The 13,268-nt window shown below is 35.9% G+C and overlaps 1 protein-coding gene across 4 annotated transcripts in view; it reads right to left on the bottom strand.

Annotated features, from left to right (window-relative positions):
* Nucleotides 1–13,268, bottom strand: part of LOC143915053 (protein turtle-like) — a 373,910-nt gene that overhangs the window by 91,799 nt on the left and 268,843 nt on the right. For 2 of the 4 annotated variants that reach the window (XM_077435466.1, XM_077435468.1), the window contains one exon: nucleotides 1,663–1,701. The exons of the other annotated variants lie outside the window; for them this stretch is intronic. The gene's annotated coding sequence lies outside the window, so the exon portion shown is untranslated. Of the gene's footprint in view, nucleotides 1–1,662; nucleotides 1,702–13,268 lie in introns of those variants that run through there. 4 annotated transcript variants of the gene reach the window in all.

Genomic DNA, 13,268 nt, shown 5'->3' with positions numbered 1-13,268 from the left:
AAGAGACGTTAGTTCACTCCAACCATCACTTGAAACGGGAACGGGAACAGGAATTGCATGCCTTATTCTGGCATTGCAACGCATGCCGGGTTCAGCTATTATACAATATAGGCAATTAATATATGTACATAAGCATTTTATACAATGCGAATTCATACAAACATCCACAGTGACATATATGGAGAAACGTTTTGCAGCATTTTATAATCAAATTAGCCAACTTCAAGATGCTGTTTAACTTGAGATTCGCAAGAGAGATAGGAAAGGAGATGCCAATTTTACAGGTACCGTTTCAATGAAAATCAGAAAAATTGGCAAACACTAATAAGAAACGTTCGACCAGGAGTCACAAACCAAGGTCTGGCCAGCAGTGGGACTCGAAACCGTGACCACTCTGTTCGAAAGTATAATATGCTAACCCCTAGTCCGCTCCGTTGGTAAATATGTGTAAAAGCTTGCGAATTCTCATGTCTAGTAAGTAAAAGTTTTTTTTGAATTAAAAAAAGGAAAAAAAATAAATGGCCAGGATTTTAATCAATTTCGGGAAGTATATAAATCAGTTTTCAGTCGGTATTTTACTATAAATTGGTCAGTATTTTATAAATAAATGTCAGTATAAATAAAAAATGGACACCATAAAAATCTGACGTACATACATTCGCCAGAACAAATAGCAATGCCTGTTGGATGGAATTGTCTATCTATATCGTACCAATCTAACGTTGATCAAATCAATCAAAATGTAATACTGGCCATTCTTCAAAATAAAACTTACCATTTAACATTAATACTGATCCATCGACCAATAATCTCTCTGTCCTGAGAGTACACGCTGTGTATAAATATTCGGCGGATTTGTTCCGTGCTTCGTTCGGAGCTGGCTCGTCGACGGATCAAGAACAATAAACAACCTCAATCGCTACTCACTGCGTCTTTCTAACCGATTTCGGAAACCCCTCTACACATCCCCGCTTCACTTGTTTTACAATATTTAAAAAGTTTTCGATTTTCAATTTTATCTACATATGCATGTATAATTTAGATATTTATGCATGTTTAATATTTTAATTGCATTTAATTGCCCAATAGCTTAAAATGTTATTTGCTAGGTATTATAATAAATGGTCTGACAAGCGGACTGTAATTAAATAATCAATTATATATGTACACATCGATTGGTCAGTATTTTTTTAATTTAACGCCAGTACTCCAATTAACTTGTCAGTATATTTTGACAGTTCGACATATTTTGCACTATTACGCAGAATGAAATGATTATGTGAAGCTAAAAAGACGTGATTGGTTTTATTTTACATAATGGACATTTTTGATGAGTCCAAGAAAAGTATTTACAGAGTAATAAATTAACTGAGTAAACTGTTTAATTTAAAAATCATTGTGAATTTTAGTTTTAATGCGTTCAAGAAATATATTTTTTTTTCTTAATTTGTTTTGCATTACAATTTTAAAATGTTCTTTTTGTTTTGTTTCATGTTTTTTTTTCTTATTTGTGTAATTTTTCTTTTTATGTGAATTTTTTGTTTTTCAAATGTTTGGCAAAAAATTCTTTTAAAATTAAATATGTATGTAGTTGAAAACCAAACTACCCGTAGTCAAAAAAAGCATTCAATAATAAAATTTAAACATAAAAAAAATGTTTACCTGTAATCTCGATCGTTAAAAGAGACGTAAAACACTAACCTGCAACAAAAAAAACAAACGATTAATTCAACTGATAACAATAACCGATAAAATACACGTAATAATCATCGTTTGTGTGTACATATGTATATCCAATTGATGAAATTCTCATTCATTCGATTTTGCAGACGAATTTCCACTGAAATATGAAACGCTCTTGTGCATGTCAATTTCAGCTGAAACACACACACACGGGAAATTGATTGTTGTATACGAAATTAAACGGGCACATTGTAGTGTTTCACCTGTGCTGAATTACAAACTAACCCCTACACCCTCCACCCACTCAACACGTCACACGGTTATTGAAAGGTATCCTATCAATTGAAATCCTATTATTCGATCGTTCGTGTTTGCACGCCAATGAAAAGCACATTTAATACAACAATGTACACGCATAATACATTTAAATATACCTATACTATGTACATATATGTGTGTGGGGTGTGTTTGTTTGAGGGTGGGTGGGTGGGGGGGGGGGTGAAAAATTGTGTAACATCGGTTGTTTTCCTACAAATGATAATGGGTTCTAACGTACGTACGTACGTTCAAGCTTGACCACAAAGTTTAGAAACGAACATCTACTCATCAATATACTCCACTCCAGCAGTTTCGAACCTTTTTGTTTTAGTACGTATGTACGTACTTGCGATTCGCAAATGGTTACTCTCTCTCTTCCCCTCCCACCCCCCCTCAACCTTCCCTCCTTCTCTCTTTGCAGAGGAACTTTGCGAGTTTGCGAATGGAATCAATTAATACGCTTTTGACCCTATCTGTATTGGTTATGGATGGTTATGAAACTTGAACGAAATTTCACTTGAACAGTAATAAAATTTGTTATGTAGTATTTATTTAATTTTTTGAAAGGATTTTTGATCATTTTTTGAGGGAGTGGTATATATTTTTACCACCATTATATATTTTTTGACACATGATGAACTATTTATAATAAAACAAAAAATTGCACCCAATATATATATTGTATGTCCGTTTTAGAATTCGTTAAATTTGTAGATGCTGGAATATAATAATTCCGGTTTTTCCTTTCAAGGTAATTTATGTATACCACATAATTTAACTTGAAAGGATACACCTGAATTATTCCAGCATCTACAAACTTAAAATTCGATACGAATTCAAAAATGGACATACAATATTTATCTACCGAGCCATGGATATGTACAAATTGAGATCAGTGGCGGCTAGTAGAAAATGTTTTTGGTGGTATTGCATGCTTCCAAATTTTTATCAACCGGTTCTCTGTCAACCTTGAAGTGAAGTGGGGGGCGCCCCCCCCCCTCTCGATGAAATTTTTTTCAACGATAAATAAAAATATTAATCTTTTTTTCTCGTTTTTTTTATTATTTATTTATTTTTAGATAATTATATAAAACGCAGAAAATGCGTTAAGTATATAATTAAATGCATTTTAAATTATTTTATTAATTTTTCGAAGTAAAGAATTGCGATGCAGTCGAATATATTTCGAAATGTATCAACTTTGTATAAATATGTAGATTAAATGTTAATTAATGTATTTAAAAATAATGACATATAGTTTTTAGTGAACCTCCTGCCAAATTATATTCAAAATAACCCTAAATAACTTTGCAAGTGTTAAAAAAACTGAAAGTTTTTAGCAACTAGCTTTTGAGAAGCGCCTTCCAGCATACCGGTACATGTACTCGTCTATGAATAGTTCCTTCATACAAACACTGATTGGGTTGGGGTACTGCAGTACCTCATGTACTAATAAATATATATACTTTTTTTTTTAATTTAATTTTACATATATACCAGGAAGGCCTTACAGGTAAATCCCAATGCGCCTTCCTGGCCAATTACAAATACAAATGCAGCATTTTTTTTATTATAAGTCGTTGAATTGCGAGACGCTGAAAAAACTCGCAAATTAACGAGACATCTATGAATTGTACATAATTTTTTATTGTACATCCATCAAATTTCAAATAGTGGTGACATAGTAGGTAGGAAGGATTTTTAGCCAATTTTTTTTTCCGGGAACCGTTTCAACAATGAAATCAGAGAAAATTGGCAAACTCTGATAGGAAACGATCAACCTGGAGTCACAAATCCAGGTCTGACCAACAGCATACTCTGAAAAATTCATTTTCATTCAGGGATACAACCCGGCACCTTCTTGACGGTAAGCAGAAGCTTAACGTCCGAGCTATGCTGCTGGCTATATATAATATAATTTTTATTTTATAATATTAATTCTGTATAACTAAAAAATTAAGAAAAAAACCATCTACTAGTTTCAATAAAACAAGATCATTTTTCTAATATCATTTGATCTTGCTTTATTGTAAAAACAAAAAAGTAAAATAAAATAAATTTGAAAAGTGAGAACCCTTCCAATGTACACGAACAAAAAACAATTTGCGAAATTCCATAACACCAACGTTCACCAAATTAGGCATAATAATTAAAAAAAAACACATAAAAATAAAAAATGACGTCACAGCCGTACTAAAATCCCCCGCCTTACCGACAGCATCCCCAACATAAACGAGACCCCACATAAAAGTCCAAAGGTAATAATGAAGCCAAACGGAGATTATTTTCATTTTTACGTGGGTGGGTAGGGGGGGGGGGGGTGTTAGCACATCGGCTTATGCGCGCAACGGGACATTAGGCAGGTGAGTCAGGTGTTGCTTGTTGATACATAAAATACGACAAACACACACACACACATACACACATACTGATATATATATTTTATTTTAATTAGCGGCAGTGGCGTGATGATGCGGGTCTGGCTGGCGTGAACGTAGTATGGCGGGCAGGGGGCCAGGCGTACGTGGCCGGGGAGCGCGGGTCGATACAGGGGCCGAGCCGCAGGGGGCCACAAGGGGGCTGCAGGGGCCGGGGGCCGCTATGACGTCAGACCGCCACACCTACGTCATCGCTGATCTAGAAACTTTTGCGCGCGAAGACGAGCCACGGCCACATTACCGGCTCCGAGGTAGAGAGGGATGGACGGGTGGGAAAATGGGGAGGGTAGGGGGTGGTGGGAGGATGCGTGCGGGCCGCAAAGCGGAATGCGGCCCTCGACTTTACGACGCATGACGCGTTCGACGTGCACGTCAACGCGTCTAGACCTCTCTGAGCGCTCGCCCCTTCACCTGCTCACTGTAGATGTCAGAAAGCCCTATAAACAAGCCAAAAGCTTATTTTGCTACTATTATTTAGTGAGACTAGTCGTAGTTATTTGGACAAAATCCACGTATTTACATTTACAACTTAAAAGTTAGCACTTCTAACGTGCGTAGCTTTCCACAAAGCCGGCTTATCTTATGTCTGTACATATTTCTTCTTGTTAATGCCTTGTCCGCATCCGGACGTTGGCGACCACCTCGTCGATTATTTGAATATATCCGCATCGGTCTTCAGCGGCTCGGAACAGCTCTTCGGCGCTCATATCGGTCCACATGCGCATGTTTCGAAGCCAAGATAACTTTTTCCTGCCAATCCATTTTTTTCCTTCTATTTTCCCCATGGTTATCAAACGGAGAAATTCGTATTTTGGACCCCGTATCATGTGTACGAGGTACTCCATCTTTCTCCGCTTGATGACAGAAACAAGTTACCTGCCTCTCCCCATCATGCCGACGACAGCTTCGTTTGATATATTTTTGGTCCACGGAATCTTCAGCATACGCCTATAGACCCACATCTCAAAAGCTTCAATGCGGCTGATCATCTTGGTTTTCAGAGTCCACGTCTCACATCTGTGTAGTAATACTGTCCAGACGTAGCTCTTCGCGAATCTCAACCGCGTATGAAGATTGAGATGCTTGTTTGTAAGCGCCGCCTTCATTTTTACAAATGCTGTTCTAGCCATCTCGATGCGGATTCTTAGATCTGTACATATAAAACACTAAAGTTTGTTCGTATGTATATATGTATGTATGTATGTACGTATTTTTCGTTAACAGTCATCGAACAAATAATTCACTTTTTTCCGATTCAAAGGATTCGAAGTTCCCGGGGGCGTAGACGCCGAGGGCGAAGCCCCCTAGGGGGCGCAGACGCCGAGGGCGGAGCCCTAGGGAGCACAGACGCCAAGGGAGGAGCCCTAGGGAGCGCAGACACATAGGGCAGAGCCATAGGGGGCGCAGACCCCGGGGGTGTAGATATAATTTTTTATAAGAGACTTACTATATATGTTTGTTTGTTTGTGACAGTCAATGTAATAATGATATGGCCATTTCACGGCGAACAGGTTAGAAGACAGTATAACGCGGTTGACGTTGGCGTTGTAGACGTCAGGCAACTCGACGAGTTCGAAATTTGAAACGCGTTGAATAAGATATTTTATCTCCAACGTAATGGCAGACGATACATTAACGTATATTGATGACCAAAATGAGCAATATGGCAAAGTATGAAAACGATCGGATAAGAGATAAGAGATATAAAAAATGACTTCTTAAACGAAAACCATGTGAACTGTATAAGAGGTATGTTAAAAAAAACAAATGAGTATTCAAATAAATTTATATAAAATAAAACTATTCAAATAAGTTTAATAAAATGTTTTACTATTAGATTAGTCATGTTTAAGCGGTTTATATTACAAATACCGAGCGAAGCCGGGTAATAAAGCTAGTAATATATATAAAAACGGACGTGACATGTGTGGATATGTGTGGCAGGCGCGTGGACACACACTCAATCAGAGCGAAGTATTCGATACGCGGGGTAGCGTGGTAGCGGGGAAGTGGGGGAGGGGGGTGTGGAGCGTCATTTGATGGACAGGCATGTGCGACGTTGGGCCTAGTCACGGGTGACACATACAAATACAAACACTTTTTATTACGATTAATTTTAACTAATTATATTAACTATCTAAATATTAACTAATTATAACTTTATTTTAATTCGTGTATCAATTCCATTCCGAAAACATCCGTTGAAATGAACGGGCAGAACACTAGTTATTAAATTATTAAAACCCAGTTACTATTAAAAGATTATTTAAATGGAATTTTTGTGGTGTCCAATATACTCAGTGCTCAATATTCATCGCTCGTAATGCGCTGCACAGATTTTTTACAATTATTTAAAAACATATAAAACTAATCATCATCATCATTTACTATTCTAATCGCCATCCACTGCTGGATGAAAACCTCTCCAATAAGCTTCCATTAATCTCTGTTTTGGTCACTCACATCCATCTCATCCCACACATTTTACTATCTACCCATCTCCCCTGTGACTTCCCTTGCACCCGTTTACACTCTCTTCGGTACCATTCAAGCACTTCTTTCATCCATCTATCGTCCATTCATCTTGCTACGTAACCCGCCCATTACTATTTTAGTCTCTTTATTATTTCCATTATATCAACTACCCTTTTCGTATGTACGTACTTCTCACCCGCGTATTCCGTTTTCTGTCTCTTCTCATTATTCCGAGCATACTTCTTTGGGCACTTTATAGTTTGGTGCTCAAGTTTTGCATCTATACATAAAATATGGCAAGACAAATTGCTCGAAGATATTTTTACAAGTTTCTACACTTGTAAGCACATAAAACAATAAAATTATGTACCTGCCTTAATAACATCATATATATAAGGACAGTAATCTGTGTGTGTGTGGGTGTGTGTGTGTGTGTCCTAACTCTCACCGAACATAATGAACGAATCGATAAAAATCGATTAATTCATTTTTCGACGAGACGATTTTGTCGCGACTTGAACCGATCACCCCAAATGGCCCGAATATGGGTCTAAATTGAGCTAATGGTCTCGGACATCAAGCCAAATCCAATTTTTCTTTTCGCCTTTTTTTTAAACATTAATTGAAATATTCCTTCTCGCCATATAAAAATACGTAATTTTAATAATTTCATTTAGCGAGGTTTTGAACCATTTTTTTATGTATTTATTTTCAATTTAATTATAATTATAATTTAAATTATTTATATTTTGACGACATTCGAGAAAAAAATTGATTTCATTCACCGCGGGCGCCGGGAATCGAACCTCGGACCCTCCGATCCAAACGCAATGTCCTCATGAGCTCGCGTCGGACGCCATATCCTCACCCAGAATACGTGTTGTAAATACACATCATATGTATATGCACGTAATTTGTTATGTGTAATAATAATATTCAACGTTACGAAGTCAATGACCGTTTGTGTATAATCGGAAAATATTACATTTTGTTAACGTTAACTTTAAGAATTGAAAATTATTACAAATAAATAATTGAAAACTATCTATGAGAGTCTACGAAAATAACGGTTCCGGTTCCGGATTTTTTTTTTAGTTTTATACGGGTATATAATAATTTTATACCCATGATGATATTTCATCGGGCTATTCACTAGTATACACATAACAAGTATATAAGGTAACAGCAGTGTTAATGACATCAAGGCAACAAGACCGCGTGCTGTCTATATTGTACAAGTATGAATATCTTGTATCTTGTTAAAAAATAACTTTTATCCATACCTTACTTTGTGACTTATGTAAGCCCTCTCACAACATAATGCGTGTCATTAGGTCGATTCAATAATATCATCAACTACGTCACTGCGTCAGTCCTACGCCACGCTCACGCTTTATAAACATGTCGCGAAAAATGTTACAATACACTGGGCGAAAAATTCAAGATCATTTGAGTCCTCGCACACTCGCATATATTATAAAAGATTACGAGACCCCAGATGCCGTAGGTCGCAATGGCGCCCTAATGGGTCGCGACTCGATTTCAGAAACGGATATTACTTTTATGTTGCATCGCGCATTTATAAAGAGCATTTTTTCCGAAAGTAAACGGCGGCAATTTTCCGTATTATCGTATTTTTTTTTCACCAGAATTTTTATGCTTTCCTTTTCCGAACGATTCTCCCCGTTCGACCCTCCGCCCCTTACTCTCTGATTCTCCACGTCAGTGGTTTTAAGCCTTTTTGGGCCTGTGGAATACTTATAATGACATGAAATATTTACAGGACGTCCCCCTCCATAAAATCCAAAAATTATTTAAACAAGAATATTTACATGATATATCGATAATATTTGTAAATATAATTAAAGCAACTTTTTCACTTCACGCGTTTTGACGCAAGGCGACGTTTTCATGTGTCTATGTAGGTGTTGAGGAAGGTGGAAGGTAAGCCCTACCGGCCTTGTTTTGTGCAAACTCGGGACACTGTGCGGCGCAAAACAGGCGAGTTTGGTCATTTTTGAGCAGATATTCTTCATTTCCAAACTGTAATGACCAGCATATTGGAACGCATCCATACTTTTTCTACATAAGCCAAGTATTTTTATTTACATACAAGATAAGCTTCACTTCGCCAATTAGTCTGACAAACTTCCTACATTCTTCCTGATTGCTTTGAAACTTTACCATTTTGCGAGGTTTGGCCACCGATAGAGATTTCAATTGCTTCCGCTAAGTTTATGGTGAAATATAATCGTAATTCGAAATATAATTTAAGAATCCAAAAAAATTGAGAAGGTGACAGTTCATCTATTGCCAATAGCCAGAGACTTGCTTGTTTGACTTTCCGCCCCCCCACTCGTTTTGTCAGATTTTATTTTATAAGCTTTTTTTTCGTTTCACACTATTACTCCAGTGACGGTCAAAAAATTGTGATCCGATTTTTTACCACTCCCAGTATTTAGATCACCTTGATATCTGACCGACATATGGGGGTTAGTTATCAACATTCAAGTAAGTTAATGTCTCCGGTATAAAACCTAGGTTATATATATATTTGACGAACTCAATATTTATGAATTCAAAATTATGTCGGAATCTTGTGTCAGATAGGGGCGACGACAGCTCGCTTTCCATATGCCTCTTTCTACTATATCTTTGCAATTTATTAAAACATTGGTTGTCTTAATTAGACAGTCAATGGAGGTCGTGATCCTCAAGAATGAACGTATCGACAATAATATATTTAGGAACAAGACTCTTTAGTGCCGGGCAAGCTTACGGTGACATTAGCAGAGTAAAATTACTAAATGTAATGCGCATTGAAGAATTAGACTGCTATAAATTACATAAGTGACAAAACACACAATTCTGGAACTCTAAAAACTATAAAATGTAGGGCAAACTCAGACTTTCGGAAAAATAGTCATTTTGGGGGGGGTCTTATTTTTGAATTTCTAAAATAAAATATTACTTTTTGAAAGAAAACTCATGTGACGCAGACAATTTTTTTTTCTGAATATATGTATAAATTTAAATATTATTTAAATATAATCCCATCTGTTCTTCAGTATCTCACAAACCTAACCCGTTTCTTAAAAGGTTCTGCGTAAGATTCACTTCTACTAATTTTTATTTTGCGAAAAAAATTCCGAAATTAAACTTGAATAAATTCCACCCAATCAAGATATTATATACATATTTAAAAAAAACTTAAGCTATATTTAAGATTTAATTATCGGCGTTTGTATTATCTTTAAAATACAAACACATTATTTTTAAAACGATGAAAAAGCTTTCAGAGATCGATACTGAGTACAAATCAATAGAATTTCTGACGATCAATTAATTACTATTTATATAAATTTCGTTTACATATTAAGTAAAAATGCTCGTATAGTGATACCTATGTATATGTACATAGGATAACATTAAAAATTTCAATACATGACCGAAATTTTGAGAATTAAGATATTTTCGCACTAGGGACAGGCTCCTGGATCACTGGTTGGAAACTACAGCTTCCACGTTGTTATTATTTTTTGCGTTGACTCTTCGAGAATAGACGGGAAATTTTAATAAGGTTTTAAAAAGGTCGTTAAAACGATATCACTTTACGTACACAGAAATATCGACGCGTGGCCAGTTGTAGATATAGATATGTATATATGTACATAGAGAGGTCAATCTCGGCGATATCATGGGACACTATACGGTTACCGGGTAAATATACATAAATAGAACATAATATCGAAAAGGAGGGGTGGATTTTGTAAGGCTGGTGGGTGCGGGTGGGGGGGTTAAATGGCGAAGTGTAAGCTTCGTCTCCTCCCCCCCCCCCCCATAGCAGCATATCGGTTTATTGCTGACTGGGGGATAAATATGTAACTAAGAAGGAAAAATGGTCGGGACATTTTTTTCTTTGTTTTCCCGTTACAGTTTCCCCGCTTTCCGTCTCGCTTATTATGGGCTTGCGAACGGTTATAGACGCTCCATTCATACTTTGGGTATTAAAAATAATATAGTGTGCCGAATCTATATTGATAATTGTTTGTCTTGCAAACGTTTAGGTGATTGACGTAAATAGCGTGTTTTTTTTAGTTTTTATTAATTTTGAATTCGAAATAAGTAGATATGTATGTGAGGGTTCGTATTATTACGACATGATAATATTGTAGCGTATGCTAAAAGGAGCTGCCGTTATAATTGGTTTCGAGGATTATCTCCAGGCTTAAGTGCAAGTCGGCTAACAATGAGAGACCCCCGAATTCACTAAGCGGTGGTAACGGCACTCGGTCGCATTCCCGTGGAGTTCTCAGAACTGACAGCGATAGCGTGGGACTGAATATCGTGGGAATGCATATCCGGGTACATGCCTAACAATAGGGAAGTAACCGGACGTCGAAGATGCCCTGAGTGACCTGTCCTTTATAAGGAGGTACTTAGACCATATCAAGGCATTCTGGACGGAGCACTGGCGGTGCGTGTATCTCCTTAATCATCAATAAATGCTGTGACACGACTTTTGCCTTTTACTTAGATCCTCCACCCACCCCTACGCAACAATATGTTATTTATATCGTTGAATTGAATGATTAAGTGTATCAATAAATATTAATTTATCTGATGATTTATAGTCAATTCTAATCAAAACTTTTACAATCAATTCTAATTTACTAAATTGAACTAATCTTACAGTATAAAATGATTTATTGTGTTGTAGCTACGGTCGTAGCTAATGAAATTGGCTTTTGGGGCTCAAGCCCCCCCCCCCCAGTTAAAAAATATATGATTATGAGAATTATATCAAGATATGTACCTATATCACGTGATCATGAAAGATTTTTGGCTTGAATTTAACACACATATTTATTTTATTGAATAAACAAGAAAACTATACTAAAGCGCCACAGGTGTAAATTTTTTTCGAAAAAAATAGCAAAATATCAAAATTAATTTGATAATTTGGTCCGAAAAAGTAAAAAAAATAAATAAAAATCGATTTTTCTATTCAAATGAATTTTCTAATTGTATGATTTATTTTTTTAAATTTTCTGAAGAATGTTTACTAAATATGTTATTCAGAAAAACGCTTGGAGGGAGGGGGGGGGGTGCACTCATGTTTCAGTACCCCCCCCCCCCCACCCAAATCCTGGCTACGGCCGTGGTTGTAGATGTTTAAAAATAAAATAAAATATGTGGGTTTGTTCCATAGGGGAAATTGCCTGCTGTGTGTATGAAAATGCAATAAATATCTAAAAACAAAGCGTCAGAGACCAAGCGGAGTAGTCGAGCAAAACAACCGATAGGTGTCGCCTACTCTCTCAGTAAGCTTGAGTATTTCGTTACATGACGTCACATCCGCTTATATACACCAGAAAAAAGGATTAAAGTTGATTAAAAAAGTAGTACTTTTGAAAGCAATTTTGTAAAACTTCCGTATCGAACATAGAAGTTTATACTTCAAAAAGTGTACGAATTTGTAAACTTTAAATTTAATCTATTTAAAATGGCATAAATAGACAGTGCAGGATGAGGATGAGATCAAAAACGAATGGGATCAGCGATTAAATTCAGAATTTTTATTACATGTATGACAATTATGTAAGTATTATAATACGAAAACTTTCAAAAGCCTGATTCACAACAATGAAAATACGCAATACAATACGATTTTCAGTTTTATTTATTCCTGAGGGATACTTTGTATTATCCAATTCCAATCGAGCATTAAAAATTAATAACGGAAAAGGCGAATCGAGCCTGTTTCAATTACGTCTAGTCATTTCTAAAGATATAGACCGACAAAGAAAAAGATCTGAAAATCAAACAGACCTTTTCTTTCGCATTAAATCAAGATTATCTGCCGTAAAACTGAATATATTTTTCAATTGTTCAATTTTCTTCAAGAAAAAAACTTCAATTAATATTATATAGATACATATTTACATACATATATGAATGTGAATATAATAATAATATGTATGTAAATATATCTAATAAAATTTAAACATTGTCTGTACTTTCGTCAAACAGATAAGTTCGCAAATCTACACATTTTATTTAGACAATTCTTTTATTTGTTTGAAGCATCAAATTAAAATATTTTATGTATTATATATGTATGTATGTATGTACATGTAACCAGTAGCGTGGATTAGTGGTAAGCATATTAGGCTATCGAGCAGAGTGGTCACGGTTCGATTTCCATGATAGCTGTTGGCCAGACTTTAGTTTGTGACTGTAAATTGGTTCCCACAAATAACGGTTCATGTAAATTGGCATCTCCTTTTTAATCTCTCTTGCAAATCTCAAGTTATTCAGCTTCTTGAGGTTCGCCAACTTCTATAATAAAAT

This window comes from Arctopsyche grandis, chromosome 8 (assembly GCF_051622035.1).
Source record: "Arctopsyche grandis isolate Sample6627 chromosome 8, ASM5162203v2, whole genome shotgun sequence".
NCBI classification, from domain to species: Eukaryota; Metazoa; Arthropoda; class Insecta; order Trichoptera; family Hydropsychidae; genus Arctopsyche; species Arctopsyche grandis.
This window is presented reverse-complemented; position numbering and strand designations above follow the sequence as displayed.